Here is an 11,121-nt window from a genome sequence, read left to right as displayed (position 1 = left end):
TCCATAAACTGAGGTTAACGTACATAGAACTACCGAAATGGATAGCTTTAAAAAAGGGCATTATCAACCCAAAAAATGAAGACGAAGCGTGCTTCAATTGGGGTGTCATAGCATCTTTACACCATACAGAGATTGGAAGGAACTCGAATCGAATATCTAAGATGCAGCGCTACATATCTCTCTCCAATTGGAAGAGTATAGAGTTGCCAACAACCGTCAAGGATATATCCAGGTTTGAGAAGAACAACACGGACATTGCGGTAAACGTGTTGTATGTTATGGGAAAGAAGATCAACATCCTGCGGCGATCCGAACACAACATTAACCGTAACAAGCTGGTGAACCTGCTGCTTATCACAGATGGTAAAAAGACCCACAACACAGCTATCAAGAGTCTATAGCGACTCTTAGGTAGTGAGACTTCAAAGAGTACAAAATCAATGTATTTTTGCCCAACATGGTTGAACCGAGGGATAAGCATTATGATACTGCAATGACCATGAGGCGGTTAGAATGACAATGCCAAAGGAAGGTGAAAAATGGTTAAGGTATAGGGACGGCCAGATGCAATTGAAGGTACCCTTCGCTATATACGCGTGAGAGTCTACTCATCGAGTAGAAGATGCCAGAGGTATAAAGACAAAAAAGCTGAACAAACAAGTGCCATCTGGCTGGTGTACCTATAGCACATTTGCATATGGAAGCGTACCAGATCCATTGACAGTTTACAGAGGCGAGTATTGCGTAACGAAATTCGTGAACCACCTGTAAGACGAGGTGAAACGGTTATATAAGACCTACCCACAACAACCCATGATGGTACTAACAGAGGTGTTGAAAAGGGAACACAACGAGGCCACACACTGCCACATCTGGATGAAACCCTTTAACGACGAGAATAACCGTAAAGTTAGAGACCATTGTCACTATACAGGGCTGTATGGAGGTGCCGCGCATAACAGCTGTAACCTTAAATACAAGATACCTAGCCATATACCTGTCATCTTCCATAATCTAAGCGTCTACGATGCGCACTTCTTTTTCCGGGACTGGGCGAAAAGTATAACACCCAGGACATTGGTTGTTTTGCTGAAAATATGGAAAAATATATTAGTTTCAACATTAAAATAAAGGTACCACTCGCGGGTATGGGTTATGGTAATGGTGGGGTCTACAAGAACATAGAAATCAGGTTTATCGACAGCTGTAGGTTCATGGCATCAAACCTGGAGAAATTGGCAACCTCATTTGGAAAAACATGAAATGACATGAAATGTCACCATTGTGAGGAAAAATGTCTAGAATTTCAAAGGAGAAATGCCGAGTATATCGCAGAATTTTGGTGTAAAATTTGCAGCTTGATTACCATGAAGTAATTAAGTCAAGAAAAACTGAGGGCGAACGTACCATACATGGCAAAATTCTTCGACAAAGATGATACATTTCGACTAATGCTTCGAAAGGGCGTATACCCGTACGAGTACATGGATGGATGGGAACGATTTGAGGAGGTGGAGCTACCACCTAAGGAAGCGTTCTATAGCAAGCCAAATATGAAGGGTATCAGCGACAAGGATTATGCATATGCAAAAAAAGTATGGAAGTGTATCACTCCAGAGGGTGACCTCGTCACTATGGGCGACTACCACGATGCATACCTTGTTACAGACGTCCTAATACTGGTGGACATTTTTGAAACGTTTTGAGACGTATGCTTGACAAACTACAAGTTTGACCCCCCCCCCCATTTCTAATCCGTACCTGACTTGGCATGGAGGGCGGCACTTAAGTATACGGGGATAAGGTTAGAGCTCCTCACAGACCCTAACATGCTTCTCATATTTGAAAAGAGTATCCGAGGAGGTATAACGCAAGCTGTACATCGTTATACCAAGGCAAATAACAAGTATATGGGAGACCAGTATAATCCTGCCAAGGAATCATCTTACCTGCAGTATTTTGACGCCAATAACCTCTTTGGCCGGGCCATGTGCCAAGACTTACAAACGAATGGATTCAAATGGATCTCCAACGTCGAGGAATTTACCGAAAAACGGATCGCGAAACTCGTTAAAAAAAACAGGTATGGATACTTGCTTGAGGTAGACATCGACTACCCCGAGAGATTACACGACACCCATAACGACCTACCATTTTTGTCCGAACGGATGACGAACAAAAAAGTTGAAAAATTGGTACCAAACTTAATGGACAAGCGTAAGTACGTCGTGCATATCAGGGCTCTTTATGAGACCATAAGAAATGGCCTCGAGCTGAAGAAAGTACATAGAGTTATCCAGTTTAACCAGAAGCCATGGCTTAGGGAATACATCGATCACAACACGAGGCTGAGAACTGATGCCAAAAATGACTTTGAGAAGGATTTTTACAAGCTCATGAATTTGGCCGTGTTTGGCAAGACGATGGAAAACATTCGGAACTAACGGAATTTCAAACTCATCACCAATGAGGACGTATATATGAAGCTGGTGATGAAGCCTAACTTTAAGGGTGGCCTCAGGTTCAGTAAACACCTTCTAGGTGTAGAGATGGGTAAAACAGAGGTCAACATGAATAAGCCTGTATATATAGGACAGGCCATACTAGATATGCTCAAAATTGTGATATACGAGTTTCACTATGACTTTATGCAGCCAAAATATAGAAGTAAGCTGAAAGTCCGTCACATGGACACAGACAGCTTCGTATACCACATTTGCACGGAGAGCTTCTACCGTGATATCGCGCAGGATGTGGAGAAATGTTTCGATACGAATGCCTATAATCCTGATGATAGGAGACATCTTCCTATGGGGAAGAACAAAAAAGTTGTGGGTCTGATGAAGGATGAGTTGGCAGGAAAAATCATAACGGAGTTTATAACACTGAGAGCAAAACTATACGCCTATAAAAGCCTTAAAAGAGAGGGTGGCGACAGAAAAGCAAAAGGGGTCAAGAGATGTGTTACCAAGAAATCTGTTACTTTAAACGACTATCAACGATGTTTGGAGGAAGGCGTTGATATATACAAAAGCCAGGTTTTAATCCAGCATAAGAACCATCAAATCTATACCCAAAAGGTGGACAAATTGGCACTGAACAGGGCAAATGACAAAAGCCTCGTGCAATAAGACCAAATCATGACGCTAGCCAATGTACACTATCGCCTGCCGAAATAAAACCATGGATATGTGCTAAAGCAACGCTGTAATACTACCCTATGTAAAAGTACTACTATTCTTTCTAAAATTTTGATATACAATAAATAGAATGAGTGGGCTACCTCAAGTATTTGACATCTCCGCAGAAGCCTATGAGCACGCAGAGAAGCCCACAAACGCCAGGTCTTAAAGGAGGCTCTAAGCAAAGGCAGGGGATACCTCCTGCCGAAGAAGTGTACTGAGGGCTTTATCGATAAGGCTCCAGAAGACGCCATCGACAAGGTACATACTGAACACGTCCAACGAGACCTCCAGGATAGGGGCGAGAAGACGGTCAAGGCGTTAAGTACTCATGTTATCAACCTGTACGCGAACCTGATTGGAAATTTTGTGGATATCGACAGCGTCGAGGGCCTGCGAAAAGACATCTACGAGGACCCCATCGTCAAGGATGCCATAGTAGACTTGGGGATTCTCGTCTATTGCACCATTGTGATGTATTTAGCACCCCTCTTGGTGGTGGTGCATACGGCCTGGCACGTGAGCAAAAAAAAGGAGGAGGCGTAGACAAAGAAAAATCCTTAAGGATCAGGGCCTACGTTAAAATTTCCTATAGATCCACAGCCTATAAGAAATGAGTCAAGAAGCCAACCAAGTCATAACCAAGAAGGACGAAGGTCGCGTTGTTGCTGGCAAGAGACTTGCCGAGTGGAACAGAAGGAACAAAAAAATCTTACAGAAGAACGTGGGTAACAGTTCTTCACCATGTGATGAGGAACCTGCATCAGGTTCTCACAAGTAGATGGACAGTGTCTACATTTACAGCGCGGGAACGTTAGCCATGCTTGCAATAGCTGTCGGCGTCTAGTACAAATTTGGAACCAATGACAAGACCAGGACACGTCCCGAGGTCCAACAGGGCAAGCACCAGATTGACATATTTCAAATGCATTGATTTTATATAAAAAAAAGGTACTAATAAACAAACAAAGTCACACCGAAGGAGAAAGAAATTTTGAACATGCTCTATGAGACCGTGGTCTATCTTGGTTTTACTTTACCCTGGCAGGTAAAACATTTCTGGGTAAAACGAGACCCTCTACCAAAATGGATACTAATGACGTCCTCAAGATGATAGGGTACTTTTCCGCGAGCAGAAAGTCGCAAAATAGCTGTGAAGAAGGGGTGGATTCCCGCTTCGATCGTGCCCAAACAATAAATGGTAGACCCCATCAAAATTGATTCAGAAATTAGAAAGGTTAAACAAAACGAGACATTGTCCCCCGCGACATTGAACTTGTGAAAGCACATGTAAAAATAACTTTTTTCAGCCTCGCACCATGACCTGTCAGCCAGGAAAAGGCGCGGCTTGTTAAAAGATATCGCAAGGCGTTGCGAGGCCTACAGGGTAAGCTGACATATCCTCCCCTACCCCTTCTATACAAAACTCGAAAGATCAAGTTCTGCCCCGCCTGCAGGGGATCTCTTGTTAGTAACCATGGCGGTGCGTGGGTGTGTCCTACCTGAATTGCGACGTACCCGAAATTCCATAATAAAAAATTGTGTTATCAATAAAATGATCCTAGACGTCGTAAAACTACCCCATACCTGCATATTTACTGGCCCAACATCTTGTGGAAAAACACAACGTGTCCTGGATCTGATCGAAGGCAAATATAGGAACCATTTTCACAATATCATAGTGCTATGCCCTACTATACGGTGGAACATCACCTCGAGAGTTCCTTGCTCTGGCAGGACGATCACGTCTTTCTGATAGACCCTAAGGATCAACTTTTCGATTAAATTCAAAAATTGTCCTCGTTACTAGCGGGCGAACAGACGTTGTTCTTCTTTGACGCCTGTATAGCCAACGAATCTCTCGACAAGCGGCGACAGTCCCTACTCGAGCTTGCCATCAGCGGTACACATAGGAAACATAGTCTTTGGCTACTCACGTCTCGCCACCTTGTACCTTGAAGCCACGTCAATGCCTGTCAGGATGTACTTGACGTGTTTTCATACAGCTTGTCATGAGGCATAAAGAGAATATCAAATTGATATTTTAAGGCCACAAACCCTAACAGAGTCAAGGACCCAACGATAAAAGTAAGCTCGCCGTCTTGTTGTTGCTTGGAAGGTGTGTAAAAATCCGCCAATTTCAAGGGCTTTGATGCAATGTAGTACTTGTACATGTCATCTTCCAGCACTCGTAGGCTCTTCCCAGCCTGTATTTGTAATTGCCGTTGTTTGTTGAACCCGTCGATTTTTGCCTGTCTATTCTTCACCCATTGAACTTGAGCGCTCTGTAGTTTCTCTATCGCTTCGTCATGCCTCTTGCGCTCTGCCTCCCCATGCCTTGCAAGTTTACTGAAGAGGAAGTTGGTACCACTAAAGGCTAATGCGTTAATGAGTGCTCCCCTTGCCATGATTTTTAAGGTTGCCATTTATTGTTTGGAAAGCTTACATTCTTTGCAACGAGATCCCCGCCTTTCATGTTCACAAGTCCCACTTTCTTTGCACTCTTTGCACTGGGCCTTCCGCCTTTCATGTTCGCAAATCTGACTCTCCCCTTACACTTCTTACAGCGATGCTTCAATCTTTCATGCGCGCAAATCTGGCTACCCTTCCACCCTTTACAATAGGGTTAACAGTGGGTTTTTACATGTTGAGCAGCTCTTATTTTCCATATTGATTTGTATGTGCCCCTAGGACAAACACAAATTGTGGTCACTAATATTGTACAGAGTGAAAGCGTCCTGCAGCAGATAGACGTAACACCTGATATCCCCATCCCCATCAGCTTTCTTAGTCATGTGCAACGTGATGTCGTCACTCAAACGTTGTAGAGGTCTTCCCGAACCACATAGGGTGTGATCAGGAGAGGCTCGGTCTTCTACCTTTCAGTCATAAATTGCCCAATGGTGACCTCTGAATCATGACTAGCAAAGAGATTTACAATCTGCTCGAGGTGATCCGTTGCAAACATGGAATGCGAGTAGAGCTCATTCCCCCTCGAGAGTGATGCTTATTTTTTCAATCTTGGGGTTGTAAAACACCTCGTTAGCGCCGGAGTAAACCACTTTTCCAGGGTCCACGAACAGTAGTAAGACACCCTTTAGACTCTTCGCCGGGGTATCGATCTGGAGGTTGTATCTCGCATCGTGCTTCTTGATGGTAACTACCTTACTCCTAAGTATCCGTTCATATGGCTAAACAAGCCGGCTATACCTTGACATCACGGCACTTGCCAGACCTTCATGGCTCACTTACCTGCTGTACCACCATCTTTGATGACGTCGCTATATGAGGCAAAATGAATCACGAATTGCAACCTGTCATGTAACCCTGCCTGATAAAAGGGAAGGTCTCTGGTGAGTTCAAAATCTTTCCAAGTGGTATACAAAAAGTATTACCAAAGGCGGTAACAATGGCTTTCTCTTCATCTGTCCCACCATGGTTAGTGCCCTTGACCTGCGAAGTGCGTATGGTACCATCGTTGGGGCTGGTACCTTCCAAAATCAGGTTATTTTCACGGTCAAACTTGGGTAGCCAGAGATCCCGGTAGACTGTAAACGTGTTGTAGTCGCTGATGTGTTGCACTTCGTTGCCGTTCAGGGTAATACGCTGGTCTCTCACCAACGCCTTGCCGACATTCGAAACGATGGTGCGTTTTGTATTGGTCCCTGTAAGCTCCAGGTCAAACAGTAGTTTTATAGACCCCGGAAAATGACCTCGTCCTGCCTCATGTTGGGAATATCGACGTAGAGGTCTTCGTTTTGGTTGATCGTCGATGGTATGTTACTTATCTGGACACGTTGTTTCTTACCCTTATTCCCAAAAACCTGTTTCACCTCCTGGTAGGGGTTCAGTTTATGTCCGAATGTACTCATTATATATGGGAAATTTAAATAAAAGATATGCCAACAAACCCAATATTCGAGTCTGACATTGAAGAGGATGAGGAGGGTCGTCCGGAGCATGAAGGCACCCCATCAACACCAAGGTCGTCAGGGTCAACACCAAGGCTGGTACCAGAACAACAGCAAGGCCAGAGAGACACCACGACAAGGCAGAGGCAAGATATACTAAAATCAAAGGTCGATAGCCTTTACGAACAACTAAGAAGGATCCGAGGTTGGGCAGCACCTTCTGAAATTGTGTTATGTCCTGCCCGACATTCCCCTCTCTTAGTACCATACTTTCAAATTTTTGTATCAGAATTTGCCTGGCCGTATAGTTGTCCGCACCAGAACGGAATGAGGATGCTTTGGCCCCTCCCTTGACCCTAGTAACAGGACCACGTAGACGCGGATACTTTCACTTGGTCAGACCTTCCGACGTCAGGCCCTGACTTGTCGGGATGATAAACTTTGCCCAATCCCCATCAACCTGGGCCCACCATAAACTATTGGTGAGTGATGACATGACCGCCTTGAATTTGTACATACTATTGGGATCTGCACCATACTTGTGCATACCCAGAGGTGAAAGGGCATGAATACCTTCATTCTTGCCAAGATACGACGCATGTGGTAGTACATGCGGAATTTAAAGATCGAGTTGACAAGGGGTACGGAGTCCGTCATGTGTTTAAAGGAGATGTCTAATGCAGTTGTTGAGCAATGGCTGGCAAAATCACCTGGATATTCCAATAGTCCAAGGCCTGTCCTGCCCACCCCACCTAAGCGGGGTCATTGAGGTAGGTCGGGTTGGAATCTTGATGGAATACTTTGTAAACTCGGGAAATGCCATGGAAGTATGGGACTTTGTTGAAACGTACAGGTCCTGGTGATCCAGGCTGGTGATACCCAAGGGCTATTATCCTCTATTTGACTTGTACCTAGCTCTCGGGTTGTACGAATACATGTTCATCGTTTATTTTTAAAATAAACATAAAGCAACTGTGCATCACTGATATCGAAAAACCCACCTTGTTTGAGGATTACTTCGGACAGGATAAGAGAATTGCCCTGTCCATTAGTATTCGACCTACGTGGCTGAACATTTATACCGAAAATGATCTCATGATCCGTAACTTAGGGCCTGATCAGCGGGTGACTCGAATTGAGATTATGAAAGGTCTGTACAGGATCGAGGATTTGGCGACTATTGTGAATAGCCAGGCAGAGGAAAAGATTAGGCTGTTTGTCTTGAAAAATGGACTCTGCAGGCTCCGTGTCAAATATCTTTGAAATGAAATTAAAGAACGGGACGCGCTTGCAAAAAAACTCAAAATGCACGGGACCTGGGTAAGGTATTGCGATCATGGGTTAGTGAGTGTCAGCATTATCACCTCGGGTGTCGGAATCGGAGTGTTGGGCACGAGGTTGGGGGCTCCGCTCTGCATTGCCATGGGGGGTATCACGATAGTCATGGGGATATGACAAGCTGGTCTGCGGAACGCTTCAAAGAACTTAGCTGTTAAATCCAAGAAACATGAGAGTATCAGGCTACTCGCTGAATCTAAGTTAAACTCCACTGTCGATCTCATCTCAAAAGCGGTAGAAAATGGGGTGATCAGCGACTATGAGTTCAGCCTGATCATGCAGGGGAAGCAACAGTATATGTTGCGGAAGGAGCATCTACGTCAACGCTTCAAACAGCTTGTGGACGCCATTAACAAACGCAAACGTGCTCAGCTTGTAGCGAAGGGGAGACAAGAAGGAAAGGAAGAGATTTTAAAAAAGCTTCAGTTTGTGCGGTATGCCAGCGCTACCTAGATTTACGACCTGAGTATAAGCCTTAATTTTATATGTTTTGTAGGACTTGTGAAGCCTACAAAATATATGATTTTTTAATCCTCACTCAGCAACCATTCTTTTTTGAAGTCTTTGTATTGACATTCCACAACATGCACTTGAGGGTAGTAGTTTTTGCACTGCATATAAACCGATATGGCCAGGATGGCACTTACTTGGCAGGGTTCATCGTGGCGTACCGGCATACCGCGGAATTTGGTCGTAATCGCGTCCTTATAGTATTTTAATTTTGCATTAACATATCGATCCTTTCTCACAGCTTCCGTCGTCAATTTCTGAAATATCAACTCTTCGATTTAAGCCCAGATTTGGCGATACTTAGCAACCCAATCGGGGTACTCTTAAAAATCAAGACTCATTGCTGGTACTACACTGGCGTTGTACTGGGTGACTCAATGCAGGGACCAGATCCTGGGTGTCTTTACCCTCCGGGCTACAATCAGGTCTCTCGTATGGTACCCAACAATGTACCGTTGATCCTTACCTCCATTGGCAGGAACTGTATCTGATACTGTGATATATTCGAAATTGATGTCATTGATGTCGGTAAACGTAGCAGCAAAATTGTAGAAATCTCGAGGTTTGACAAGCTTTTCTCTGAATTTTAGCATCTTGTTTTATTGAATTTCAAACGTCTGAGAATCGCTTCTTGTACATACACAGCTACCGCCGTTATACGTGATATACTCTTGGTAGCAGTACCAACACAACATTTTAGGCTTTATCATTAACCTTCGTCCACAGGTGCATCTATCGTATGCATCAAGTACCCTTTCGCAGTCATTGCATTGTTCCATTTATTTACAGTTACAAAGACGATCCTCTAGGTCTTGATTTCTTTGTTCTCCTTGTCCTTCGTTGATTCTTGCATTAGAGAGAATGCCATAACTGGGAGTAAAACACCTACGCCGGCTATAAATATCAGGGCTACTACGTTTTCTACGGCCTCAAATTTTGAAAGTGTATTACACATTTATTTGTAGTTGAAAAATTTTTTATCTCATAACCCCGAGGGGCTGTAAGATAACCTTGGCTATCCCAAAAATTTCTTTTGCGTCAAGTCACCCCCAAATCTTCTGAGACGTCTCCAGTCCGGGGCGGGCAGGCCCTTATAGCGCCTTTTCAACAACCATAGCGATATTTCGTACGCGCTTTCATACACCTTTCGCTCTTCCACATAAGCCAAGCAGCACGCATTTCCACAAAAATAGCCCTCGTAGACGTACTCCCCTTCGTGTTCGGCCCTATGAGCAGCCATGTTTTCTTTGACATGAAAAAAGCCAGTTTGTTGCATGTTTTACACTCACCTGCGGGGGGTTGTATCTCATAGGACACCTGACGCCTATCTTGTCGCCCAGTTCTACGAAACACCAGTAACAGAGTACCATTTTATTGATGATAGCCCCAGTCCAAAGTTTTATTGGTCAAAAACCAATTGAAACCTATACTTATATTTGCTTGTCGCGCCTATTACCTAAGACCACAACTTTTCAAGGTTTGCCTTTTCATCCTCTGAAAAGCACCAATCTATGACCCTGTCAGGATGCCAGGCTACTGGAGCTAGCTCCTGCTTAATTCTAGCCTTTTGAACTTTCCTCTGGCTGTAGGCCTTGAACCATTTAACCCTAATGCTCCTACACATGTCCTGAGTAACAAACCAATCCAGGACATACTTGAACATCCAGGCAAACTTTTCTACGGCTTTGTTACACATGTCCTGCGTCTTGAACCTGTCCGGGATTTTTTGAAACATATAGGGATTCTTGACAGCCCTTTCACACATGTCCTGCGTCTTGAGTCGGTCTGGCACATACCTTAGCATAGAAGGCTCCCCCCCTCCCGACAATTTTGTCGCACATGTCCTACGTCTTGAATTGATCTGGCGTGTAATCGAATATCTCGGGATCCTTTTCAACGGCCTTGCTACACATGTCCTGCGTATTGAGCTGGCCTTCCATCATATCCACCAGTTCGGCTTTACGTAGCATGTAATAGCCTTTTATACCAAGACTTTTCGCAACATAGCGTAATTCTCGTACCGTCACCCTGTTCATATTCTTATTCTGAAATGGTGTGGTGTTTATTGGTCACGCGCGTATGTTGGATGCTACTGCGCCTGCGTTGGTTTTTGATGACGTCAGCAGAGGGACTTTACCTCATGACTAAGCACAGCATGACCTTGATATGCATGACTAAGC

The sequence above is a fragment of the Hydractinia symbiolongicarpus genome, chromosome 13 (assembly GCF_029227915.1).
Source record: "Hydractinia symbiolongicarpus strain clone_291-10 chromosome 13, HSymV2.1, whole genome shotgun sequence".
NCBI classification, from domain to species: Eukaryota; Metazoa; Cnidaria; class Hydrozoa; order Anthoathecata; family Hydractiniidae; genus Hydractinia; species Hydractinia symbiolongicarpus.
The sequence above is the reverse complement of the archived record's forward strand: the minus strand, read 5'-3'. Positions refer to the sequence as shown.